The 13,061-nt window shown below is 42.0% G+C and overlaps 1 protein-coding gene across 3 annotated transcripts in view; it reads left to right on the forward strand.

Moving 5' to 3' along the window:
* The window catches only part of Nhej1 (non-homologous end joining factor 1), a 98,721-nt gene that overhangs the window by 69,793 nt on the left and 15,867 nt on the right, over positions 1-13,061 (forward strand). The gene's annotated exons all lie outside the window — the stretch shown is intronic.

The following is a 13,061-nucleotide window of genomic DNA, read 5'->3' on the forward strand; positions in this document are numbered from 1 at the left end:
TGATGGAATAATGGTTAATATTTATTGAACTCTGCTTGTGTGCCAGAAACTATAGTGAGCACTTAACATGCATTATCTCATTTAATCCTCCTAGCTCTATAATGCAGGTAATATTGTTACTCCCATCATATAGTTGGAGAAACTAAGGCCTTGAAATATAAAGTAGTAAACCTGGGGATTTGAGTGTTGGGCATTTAAGCAGCAGAGCCCATGCTCTCTTGCTGAAATAAAATACTTTCCCCAGTTGCCTTCAAGTAACTGGGATTGGTTGGCACTCTCAAGGGAACAGAATCAATGCTGCTTACATTATCTCATTTAACAACCCTTGTGACAGCCCTCATGGTTAGGAATTATTTTACTCATTTTATACTGAGAAAATTGAGACTCAAAGAAATTAAGTTGCTTGGCCAAGATCATAAAATAAATATATAAATGGTAGATTTATTTTCAAAACTAGGTCTTTCTGCCTGTAGGTCCTATGATCTTTCACCATTCTGTGTTAATTCCAGTGGGTCAGTCATGGGGCAGGCATCTGCTCCACTGATGTCCTTTGAAAGTTGTTCAGGAGGGAACAGCAGGGAGAATAGGCAGAAGGAGAATGGGAGAGGAGAGATTTTATCTTTTAAAAATCCTTTTTAAATATCGAGCTATATACAATGTTGAGTTCCTAAAATGAAGGGAGAAGTGTTCCTTCTTTTTTCTGCTTTAATTGTTTGATATAATTTATCAGTTAAAATGTTTATGAGCCCACTGTTATCATATAGGTAGGTTTTCAAGCTAGGAATATACTTTCTTTAATAGGTGCTATTCAAATTTTATATTTCCTCCAGAGTTAGTTTCATTAATTTGTCTTCCAAGTTACTTCTTAGAAGTTGTCCAATTTATTTCAAAAAAGATTTTTGTAATATGCTTTCTGTATCCTTTTAAATTCTGTAAAATCTGTGTTAATGTCTCCTAGATCTTAATATTGTAATTTTAAAAATGTATAACTGATATTGTGTAACAGGAAGAAAAGGTCTAAAGGAGCAGGGGAATTGGGAGGGGTAGGGGAAGGGAAAAAAGGGAAAGGAAAAAATATGAGAAGAGGAAAATAATGGAAACAAGGTCTTTGCAAATAGGGAAGGGTGGAGGGGGTAAAGGGAGGGCAAAGGAAGGGGAAGAAAAATAAGAACCAAGAGACTCATGTAATGGTACAAGATTCCAATGATGAATGTAACTGTATTTTATACCTAAAATGTACCAATAAAGTTAATGGGGGAAAAAAATTGAGCTATAATCCACATACATAAAATTTACTGAAAAACATATGCCAAAAGTATACAACCTAGTGGTTTTAGTATATTCACAGGGTTGTCAACTATAACTACTATCTAATTCCAGAACATTGTCACCACCCTGAAAGAAACGCTACTCCCATTTAGTTATTTTCTGTCTACTCCACCCTAGGCCATGGAAATCACTAGTCTACTTTCTGGTCCTGTGGATTTACCTATTTTGGATATTTTATATATTTTGTATATTTCATACTGATAGAACCCGACAGTATATGCTCTTTTGTGTCAGCTTCTTTCACGTAACATTATGCTCTCTATCAATACTCTATTTCGTTTTATGACAGAACAATGTGCCATTGTATGGATGTACCATATTTTTGTTTATGCACTTGACTGTTGATGGACATTTGGGTTATCTCCAGTTTTGGCTATTATGAATTATACTGGTATGAGCATTTGTGTACTTTTGTGTGTGTATGTGTGTATACATGTGTGTGCTTGTGTGTGCATATGTGGTACTGAAGATTGAACCCAGAGCCCTGCACATGCTAGGCAAGTGCTGTAACACTGAGCTAAACCCCCAACACTTATGTATACATTTTGTATGAATATATGCTTCAGTTCCCTTGGGTAAATACCTAGGAGTAGAATTGCTGGGTCATATAATAACTTTTTGGAGGAACAGTCTGTTTTCTATAGTTGTTATAGTGGTTTATTTTTTATTAATAAACTTTTTAAAATTTTTGTGGCACTAAGAGGGGGACCCAGTCCCTTACACATATTAGACAAATGCTCTTATCACTGAGCTGCATCCTTATTCCTTTTTTTCTTTTGCAGTACTGGGGATTGAACTCAGGGGTTTGTGCACGTTATGTGCTCTTTCACAGAGCTACAGCCTCAGGCTTGTGTAAAATTTTTTTTTGAGACAGGATCTCACTAAGCTGCCTAGGCTGACCTCAAGCTTGCAATCCTCCTGCCTTAGCCCCCTGAGTAACTGAGATTATAGATGTGTGCCACCATGGCACCTTTATTAGTAAACTTTTAAAATTAAGGAAAGTGCTAATGTTATATGTATCTATCTCGAACGATTATTGCCAAATGCACAGTTGTTACAACCAGCACCCAAATCAAGAACTACAAAATTTCTAGTGCTTCCAGAAGCATTCTCCTATTCCCTCCTAGTACCTAGCACGTCCAGAGGGTAACCATTCTCCTAAACTTCTAATATGATCTTTAATTTTGCTTATTTTTAAACGTCATACAAATGGAATAATATGGAATATGTTCTCTTGTGTTTGACTTCTTTCATTCAACAACATATTTATGAAATTCATCCATATTGGTGTATGTAGCAGTATTTTTATTAATTTTCATTTCTGTATAACATTCCACTGTAAGAAATATGTATATAACTGTGTGCCACACTTTGTCCATTTGTGTTGGAATGGATGCAAAGAGTTGGAATGACTGAGTCACAGATATGTGCGTTCTTAGATTTAGTGGATACTACCATGTCCTTTTCCAAAGTGATCATGTCAGCTTGTACTCACACAAGCAATACATGAGATTTTGAGTTGTACCACATCTTTTCTAACATTTTTTCTTTTTTTCTTTTAGCCATTAGGGTGACTATGAGGTTCTGTACATTTTCATGTAACTAATGGTTATTTGGATGCAACTAAGCCTCTTGCCAGTTTTTATTGGGTTATTTATCTTTTTCTTACTGATTTTTAAGAATTATTCATATATTTTGGAAGTGAGTCCATTTTTGGTTAAATATATTGCATATATTTTCTCCTACTCTATAGCTTGCTTTTTTACTCTTAATGGTATCTCTCAATGACCAGAAATTCCTAATTTTTTTTTTTTTTGTAACAGGGATTGAACTCAGGACCTTGTGCTTGCAAGGAAGTTGGTGGCATGACTGAGCTAAATCCCTGGCCCTGGAAATTCGTAATTTTGATATAGTCCAGTATATCTGTCTTTTTCTTTATGGTTTGTGTCCTGTTAAGAAATTTTTAACTACCTATGGTCATGAAGATTGGGCGCTTGTCACATGTATGTGTGCGTGTGCGTGTGTGTTTTTGGTGAAGCAGTGCCTCTATGGAGTAGGATTTCTCAGGGCAGAGAGGACACTGTGTCACCCTACAGAGAGCAGGCAGCAGGTGAGGGTGGGCAGGGAGCCCTTGAACCCTGCCATGGGCTGTGTTCCCAGCTGTCCAGCGTGTAATCTGGAATGAAAGAGAATCTCCTGGGTAGTGGAGATCCTAGAGAGAGCAATACTGGGTCCTCTAAATCACCTCTGGGCCTGCAGACCCAGCTGACAGTCTCTCTTAGCCACTAAGCCAGAAAGAAAGTGAAATGTGCACAGGGCTGGGGGCAAAGGACAGGACCAAGAACTTTCAGAGCCAGGTGCCTGCCTGCCTTAGAGCTGTGGGGTTTGTTGTTGTTGTTGTTATTAAATCTGATGCTTTTTTATTTCCAATTTCTACCACATTGTTTCATTTCCATTTGAGGAAAAGGATTTTGAGGTGGCAGAATTTGAGAGAGGTGCTAAACTATGAAGTTCAGACTGGCTGTCCCCCTACTAGGCTGGCCAGAGCCCCCTCCCTGCACCAGAGGGACAGGAGCTGCTTGTTCTGAAGGAAGGAGTGGGAGCAGAGAAGAGAAGGAATGAGAGTTGCCACTGCGCTTTCTGAGGGGCTCTGCGGACTCATCCCCCCAGGAAACCACTTTCATCCCTTGAGCCCCTTTGCTGCTCGTTAGTTGCTCTCCAGACTAGAAAGCCATGGTTTGTGCTGGGGTTGGGTGGGGCTCTGGGGACAGTTTGGGCTCTGGCCCTCCAAATGGGAGGGGGTGGTTATGGAGCGAGCAGAGGGTCACAGCTCAGTCTGTACCATTTGCTTGTCACCTTGAGAAGTTCCACCTTGTCTAGCAAAACCTCCTTTCAGAGGCAGCCACCACAAAGGGCTCTTATGAGAACAGCTGCCCCTGCCCCCACCTCCACTTCCACTCCCTCTGCCATTATTTTTCTTTGGGGGCAGAGCTGAGGGGCCTTCCTGCAGTGACTTGGAGGGGCTGTGCTGCTTTTAAAAGGAGATTCAAAGTTTGAAGCCTCCAGGTACCAGAGATTGATTTTTAAAATTTTCTGGTACCCTTGGAGGCTACATAAGGGTTAAGTAGGCTTCCCTTTTCCAGATGGCATTTTGTCTTTCCCCTCTTTCAGCCTCCTGGGCCATTTGGAGATGTAAGAGAGGTGTTGAGAGCTTTCCTAGAGCCACTAGGCCTCAGAACAGGGAGTAGCCCCTTCCCAGGGTCAGGGGCGGGAGGGAGAAATGGATATATCAGTGGGTGGTTCTGAGAGGCATTCTAGTGGGTGGTTCAGGTGTAGGTTCTAGAGTTCACCCTCCTGGGTCTTCTGGTTTCCCATTCTGCCGTGACCTTGGTTGAGTTACTTAACTTTTTGAGCCTTTGTTCCCTCATATATGAAATTAGAATGATTTTATTTGTTTTGTGGGGTTTTTTGTTTGTTTGTTTGTTTGTTTGTTTTGCGGTACTGGGGATTGAACTCAGGACCTTGCGCTTGCAAGGCAGGCATGATGCCACTGAGCTAAATCCCCAGCCCCAAATTAGAATGATTTTAGTGCCTAGCCCAGAAGGCAACTATAGAGGTCGACTGGGATAATGTAGTAAAGATACTAACCTAGTACCTAGCACATAGAAAGTGTTAAAAAAAAAAAAAGTTGGTTAATCTTAAGTCTGAGGTTCAGTGGTAGAGCACATGCTAATATGCATGAAGCCCTGGGTTCAATCCCTGACACCACATTAAAACAAAAGTTAATTTTATGAATATTATCCAAGCCTTCTATTTGTACCTCGATTTATAGTCTTTCATCTCCCTTCTCTTCTGACTAGGGGAGTAGGAGGCCTCAAGCTGAACCAGAAAAGTCTGAATAATAGAAGTTGGATCTGGACTGCACCTCAAGCCATCTGGAACTTTTAAACTCTCTTAGCCTCTGTTGTATTTCCAGAATCATGAGCGATCTCCCGCTTTGAAGGGAGGTTACAAAGAAACTGATTTGGTAATAACATGACTAGGTTATATACATGCTAGATTACATTGTACATGCTTGCATGTATGATGCACACATGCTTTCATTTTCCCACTTTGTTTTAAAATGAAGAAAGCCCAAAGTAGACTATTATTTAATTAATGTGCAAGGTCCCTGAGCTGTAATTAATGTGTGCAAGATCCCTAAAAACAAAATTACGGCCAGGCCGCTCTGTGTTCTCTTTCCTTCCAGTGCTGGGTGGCTGCTCAGGAGACAGACTAGCGATGGAGGTCAGCCGCACCAGGGCAGAATGGTCAAGGAAGCCGTCTTCCAGGCCCAGACCCAAACAAAGCTGAACCAGACCAAACAGAGCAGTGTCCGCTGTCTCGTTGATGGCACATGCAGACCTTAGAGGGCAGTGTGGCTTGTACACTTAGGATATTGTGTTCTCTCTCAAATCACCAAGGTTTCTCATCAGTGAGGTGATAGAAGGATAGTCTGTGAGAGACAAAATAGAGGGACCCGCTCCTGGTTGAATCTTGTCTGAAATTCAGTAACTGCTCATCCAGATGAACTGCTGTGGAAGACTAGGAGAGAGGAGAAAAGAGAGTGAAATAGTTGTCTTCTAAAAATCTAGAACATCTCTACTGTATGTCTTTTCTCTGTGCTATTCCTGGCTTTTTCTTTCAGACTGAGGAAACTGAGATTAATCCCATCAAAAACCATTCAGCTACTGTTTGGTTGTTTTTTTTTTTTTTTTTGTACTGGGGATTGAGCTCAGATCCTTGCACTTGTGCAACAGGCTCAGCTACTATTTGGATAATGCATCTGCAGGTCATGTTTTTCTGCCTTCCAAATAGCCCTCACAAAATGCATGTTACTTAAAAATTGAGAATGATATCACAGTAAAAAAAAAAACCAGGAATGACACAGCAGAGCCGCATTAGGAAGCAGGAGACAGTGATGAGGAAGAGTTCCCAGGGGAAGCACTGTTGGATATGCCACATGGAATCCTTTGAAATGTGCTCGTGTGCTCCTGGAGAGAGCTGTAGCTTTACTCCCCACTGTTATATCACCCCGCCCCCTAAAGAGGGCGAAGACAATGAGGGTGAAACCATGGCCTCTTGGGCAGGTCTGCAGGAGTGGGAGAATGAAGGTGATCTTTAGAAGCAACAAGAGCTGATGTGGCGAGACAGGAGACATAAGCACACTGAGCAGAAACCCTTTACAAATATTACCTTGTGGAATCATGCCATCAGTGTCACAAAGGTATTAGTCCATTTTTCTGGTGGAAGAACAGAGACTAAAAGGGGCCTAGTAACAGAGCTGATAACTGGCAACTCCAGGATTTAAACCTAGGCCCTTCCGATATGAAAGCCATGTTGTCTTGGTCTCTGCTGAATTGTGGGGAATGGGCTCCTGTGGTGATGGTGGATGGTGGGCTACTTGTGTGTCTCTCTGATGAAGGCTTTGATTATTCCCTGAATTGTGTGAAGATCAGTCTGTGCTTTGGGATGACAGTGAAAAAAGTTAATAATGGGACCAGAACCCGGTTTCATTATGTACATCATCATTAGGGCATTTCTTGAGCCAACTTGCACATGAGTAGGGCCACGCAACGAAAGTCTCAGTGTGCCTTGCAAAGAGAAGGACCAGCCGTTTCTTGGTACTTTCGCTACTCTCTCTCTCCTAATCTTTTCACAAACTCTCCTCCCTCCCTCCCTCCCTCCCTCCCTCCCTTTCTGATCCCTCAACTCTCTCCCCCTCCTCTCCCCTCCCCTCCCTTCTCCTCTCCTTTCTTTTCCTCTTCCAAAATAAGGCATTGATTATGTAGTCACTTGCCCAGTGTCTTAGTTACTTTTCTCATTGCTGAGATAAAATACCTGACACCCAAAGTTAAAGGAGGAAAGGTTTGTTTAACTTATAGTTTGTAGAGGTTTCTCTCGGGCAGGGTGTCATGGCAGACAGGCACTGTAGAGGAGAAACAGTTGATGGTGGGCAGAAGATAGTAAAGCAACAAGGAACAAGCCAAGCTTCTTTCAGTCCCTTATATTGTATCCAGGCTACTGGGATTAGGACAGTGCTAAACCAATCCGTGGACTGATTTAGTAATCTCACACTCTTATTCTCAGCATCACATACTCGAAATTCAGCCACCTCTGAAAAGGCTCCACCTATAACTGCATGAGGCTTTGGGGAGACATCTAGACACAAGCCATAACACCCAAAGTGTCACAGCTAGCAAAGAGAATACCTTAGGTATAGATCCAAATATTTCAGACTCTAAAGCCAGAATTTAAAGTTTATTTCCATTTTTCTTTCTTCCATCCTATTCACTCTGACTCTGTCTCTGTGTGTGTGTGTGTCTCTCTTTCTCTCTGTCTCTCTCTTTGTCTCTCTGTGTCTCTTTCTCTCTGTGTCTCTTTCTCTCTGTGTTTCTTTCTCTCTGTCTCTGTCTCTCCTAAGATAATCTTCTTTCTTCCCCTTTGAGTGAGAAGCCACTTTGGGCTTTCTCTTTGTAAATCCTGATGGCATTGGGTTCACCTTTCCTTCTGACTCTCATGCTTTTCCTCTGAAGCTGGGTATATGTTGTGTACTGGGGCCATGTCAGGCTGTCTTTGATTTAGGAATTCCATTTTAGGTATCTAGATCATCTGTCCATAACATCTGCCTTGTGCCTGACCCCTCTCACGGTGCTACTCCCCAGTCCATCAGCTTGGCCATCCCTTTAGATTAATTCAGAATCTCAGTGCTCTCACCACCTCCACTGCTACCACCTTGGCCCAAGCTGCTTTCATCTCTCATCTGCTTATTGTAGCAGCCTCTTGCCAGGTCTGCCTGCTGCTTCTCTTGTCCTTTTACTCTCAGAGTGAAATCAGATCATGTCACCTTTCTGCTCCTAAGCTCTAGAATGAAAGCTTACAGAATGAGAAGTAATTTACTATATTACCTCATAGTTTTGATTAATTACACAAACATGTATCCCATGTATGCTCCTCTTCTGACACTGGGTAGCCATCTAATTTATTGTTTAAATTAAGGCACTTATAAGAGAGAAAAAGAGGTCTATGAATAATTAAACAGGACAGTAAGCATAAACTGGGGCTGTTCTAGGTAAACTGGAAATCTGTTACTTGACTCATATAGCCATGTGGATCACTTTCTCATTTCCATTTAATTTTTTTTTTTTAATACCACTTTCTCTATGAGGCTTTCCTTGACCTCTGTTTAAAATTGCATCAGTGCCAGGGATTTAGCTCAGTGGTTCTGCCGCCTACCTCGAAAGCGCAAGGTCCCGAGTTTGATCCCCGGTACCAAAAAATAAATAAATAAAATAAAATAAAATAAAATAAAATTGCATTACATTCCGGCCCCCATTCCACAATGCCTTGGCTGATTTATTTTTCCTTACGATGCTCTCACCATTGACAGAGTATGAGTTTTAGTTAGCTGTTGTGTTTGTTATTGATCTCCCTCCTAGAATGAAAACTTCAACAGGGCAGGCATTTTTATTTCTTTGGTTCAATATATTGTAATCCCAGAGTCCTGAATACTATAGTAAATATTTCTTAAACTTGAATGTGTTGGCAGAGAGGGAGTTGTGTTTCTTGAAGAGTCTTTCTCATTACAGTCCTCTTCCTAAATCATTTATCCTATTCTTTTCTATTTAGTTTGGCAAACCCTTTGGCAGTTGAGACCTTAGAAGAACTTTCTAATGTGCTCTTTCTTATCCCTTTGAGAAGCTAATAATGAACATTACCATGATTCCCTAAACTGGGACTTGGGCTCCCTGGGGAGGAAAGTCTATCCAGACCAGTAGAGTTTGCCACATTGCAAGAGGGAGGAGAGGGCTTCTTATCCTTAGGGAAGTCATGTGTTAGGGACTGACCTGGCAGCTGTGGTACTGTGGTGGTCAATGCCATGGCCTTGGAGTTGTTCTGGCTTCTGGTTCTGGTGTCAGAACCAAAGACCCACTCACAGGGAAATATTGGAGAGCTCCAGTGAGCTTGTTTTCTCTTTTCCTTCTGTTAAATCTGTCCTCAGACTAAGGCCCATCCATATTCGTAGGGTGAGCAGTGTATCATGGTTGAGCCTTATACGGATTCTGAAGGTTTCTTTTCTGAAACAGTTCTAGGAGGAAAGAAAGGATGAGAGAGGATGAGAATAGGAAGAACATATATATCTGGTTGAGAGTGGCCGGTGGGATCATACCAAAAAATCATCTGGGAGTCCTAGAATTTCTGTACCACTGGGAGTCGGTCTTAGACTTGACAAAGATGGGAGTTACTGTAAGAGAGGCGAGTTTGGGCCCTGTCAACCAAGAGGCTACAGTAAGGACAAGAAGGGGAAATAAAATGCCCCATAGGATTTCTGTAACTTTGGTTTCCCAGAGGCTTCTTATATGGTTGTAAACAAGGGCCAAAGCCCTAGTGAATTGGAGACAGGAGAGTAAAATAGATCTTGGAGACCAGAGGGGACTATAGCTGTTGTGGCTATTGAAAAGTCACAGTTCTAGAAGTCAGTAGTGAAGAAGTACTAAGGGAGTTTAAATGTAGCCAAGAACCTAAAAAAGGAAACCTAGAGAAAGTTTCTAAGTCTTCATCATTGTTTCAGTATTAGTTTGAGCCAAGGAAACTTTGGCAAACGGTTATGTAGTAGAGAAAGTTACTTTGTAAAACACAAGGAAATTCCCATGGGCGTGACCTTAATTCAGAAAGCTCAGTCCTTTGCAGTCTGGGGGACATGAACTGAGGCATCTAGTCACATGTCCCGTGAGATACACCTGTCTTTTCATACCTTTGTGCCTCACACATCTCCACCAGACTCAATAACTTTCCAAAGCTTACCTTGACCCTCTAAAGCTTTTTGCAGGACTCCCAGTTTGAATTCATTCCTTTCTTTTTCTCTGGGTTCCTATTGCCCTTTGTTTATAACTCTGTTATAGCAAATTGCTTGTTGTTGTTGTTGTTGTTGTTGTTGTTTGGTACCAGGGATTGAACTCAGGTTCTTGCGCTTGTGGGGCAGGTGGCGGAACCACTGAGCTAAATCCCCGGCCCAGCAAATTGCTTGATAAACAAAACCAAACAACAAACGCTTGTCTACCTCCTGCACACAAATGTGAACTCTTAGAGGCAGGACTCGTGTTTATCATTGTGTTGACTCAGATCTGTTCTGAAGAGGGAAGGATTGATGTATATCCATTGCCCACCCCCAGTCCTGTAGTGCCCAGCACATGGAATCCCAGTGATTGTTGCTGGCTAGAATTGACTCTGGGTTAATCAGATGAATGGGTTACGCAGAAGGCTGACCTATTCTTCTTTCCCTCCCTCTCTGGGCAGTGACCCGCTTTGTGGCTGGTACACTGTGCTCCTGGCTCAGTCGTACTTACAGCAGGGGACACTATTTTCTTGGCTCAGTACTGATTCCAGCCTTCTCCCTTTGATCTCTGTGCCGGCCCCTCCCTGCTCCCACCATTGTCCTGCCCTGGGAGCTAATGTTTCTCCTCCCAAGCTCAGGCCTCCCCACCTCTCTTCCCTGTCACATTCTGAGATGTTGCCCAAGGAGTCAGTTATGCAGGGTACCAGCTTGGGATATGGCCTCTCAGCCCCTAAGGGTTACAGTCAGGACTAGCTGCCTGCTTTTTTTTTTCCTTTTCTCTTTTTTTTGGTACTGAGGATTGAACTCAGAACCTTGCCCTTGCAAGGCAGGTGCAGTGCCACTGAGCTAAATCCCCAGCCCATGCCTGTTTTTTATCTGCTCATTTTTTTCTTGTCATGTTAGGGATGACAGATAAACTATGGTATGAGGGATCGTGGGTTGTGATCCTAGAAGAGGATGGGTTGCTATTTTGACTAAAATTCTGCTGTTCAGAGAATTAAATAGGATAGTGGTTTTATGTTGGGGCCCTGAAGCCAGACTGCATGTATTCTAGTCCTGCTCCAACTACTTACTAGTTCTGATTAACTGCCTGGGCCACATGGGATCATACCAGTGGCTACATTCATTCATAATTTGTTACTCAGCTCCTACCATGGGCTAGGGGTTGTTCAAGGTGCCAGAAAAATAGTAGTGAAAACAAAAATGGGTTAGCACAGTGCCTAGTACATAGTGAGTACTCAGTATAGAAATATTCTGTTCCTAGTAGTTTTCTGAGACTAGCAACTTGGGAGAGATAACCTTTGGCAGCAACTGTGGGACAAATATATGAAGGGCTAAGATTAAGTTCTAGATTTGGACTTAGGTTCAGGGTAGCACTGGCTTGAAAGGCTCTTTACTTCTGGTATTCATTTTGAAGTTGAATACACCAGTTGGGTAAAGATCACCCTGGAAAATTATGAGTCAGTGTAGTTGCGTGGAAAGGGCAGGAGGAGATGACTGTAGACTGCCTAAAGTCTGCTAGCCCATTTGTTCAGATAGCATGGGCCGAAGAAGCTGTGCATGAATGACCTTATGGAGGCTACATGTCTGGAGCAGTATGAAGGGAGGTCTGAGAGACTCAAGGAAGAAAGGCATTGCTTGCCTCTTCACTACCCAGGCTCTCTGCCTATGGAGTAGAGGACTTTAGAGGAGGAGTTGGCTTAGGAGTTAGAGAGCTGAACTTAGAAGGAGAGTGAGGTGGTTGAAGGAGGTGTGGCCTGATAGTTTGCTTTCCATGGTCCAGGTCATTCCTCAGGGAGTGTTGTTGGAGATGACTAGTGTGATAACTCATGACTCAAGTGATTACTACTAGAGGCAAAGTTTAGACTTACGGCTCCTGAATTATTGACTAGTTTCCAGTGAAAGTCCAAGCCTTACTGATACCTGATGTTACATTGCAATAAAAAAGAAAGAAAGAAAAGAAAAGAAAATCCAAGCCTGAGATAGTCTTTCTGGAGATAAGATCAGATTAGAAATGAGTATTCTATTTCATGGCAGTTGATGAGTTAGTTCTTTAGCCACCCCCTCAAGAGATAACTGTGTGATCCTGACTATAGGTTAGTAGGCTCAGTACCTACTTCATGTTTTTCACATTTTCTCTCTCCCACCCTCCCACAGAGGTTTTTCAGAATTGAATGCCCTTACAGCACAGAAAAGGTACCCTTACATATGAGATACGGGCCAGTCTCATGGGCCAAGGGTTCTTGGGTTGGTTCCCTTGTGAGTTGCTGACATAGCTGCTCATGGGGACCTGCTAACTTGGCAGGGAAGCATGATGATTGGCATGCATAGGGACAGATGAAATAGTTCTGGGCCCATTCCAAGATTTTGAAGTGCAACCAGGTTTGGATACTACACTCTTTCATTTCATTTTTATTGTACTTTGTTCAGTCTTCTCCCATTACTTCAGCTCAGTTCAGCCAAATACATGGAACTAGAATGAGGCAAAGTATTTTGGTGTGGATATAAACCCACAGTTCATTCCATAGTGATGTAATTATAGCAGTGTTTCTGTTTTTCACTCTCAGCTCCCTAAGAAACTTTTTTTTTTTTTGGTACCGGAGATCGAACTTGGGTCCTTGTGCTTGCGCAGCAGGCGGCGAAACTACTGAGCTAAATCCCCAGCCCCCTAAGAAACTTTTAAAGACAATTTTTCCTAATCAATCCCTCAGGAAATTATAATGATACAAAAACACAAAAAATTCTGTTTATGTATCATATGTATATCTATGTATTATACTTTTTAAAAGTAGCTTCTTAAAAAAAATAAATAAAAAGTAGCTTCTTTTTACCCTGAGAAACCAATTTTCACCCATTT

This window comes from Heterocephalus glaber, unplaced genomic scaffold, assembly GCF_053883595.1.
Source record: "Heterocephalus glaber isolate CG9 unplaced genomic scaffold, H.glaber_assembly_v1.0 deba00000621, whole genome shotgun sequence".
Taxonomy (NCBI): domain Eukaryota; kingdom Metazoa; phylum Chordata; class Mammalia; order Rodentia; family Bathyergidae; genus Heterocephalus; species Heterocephalus glaber.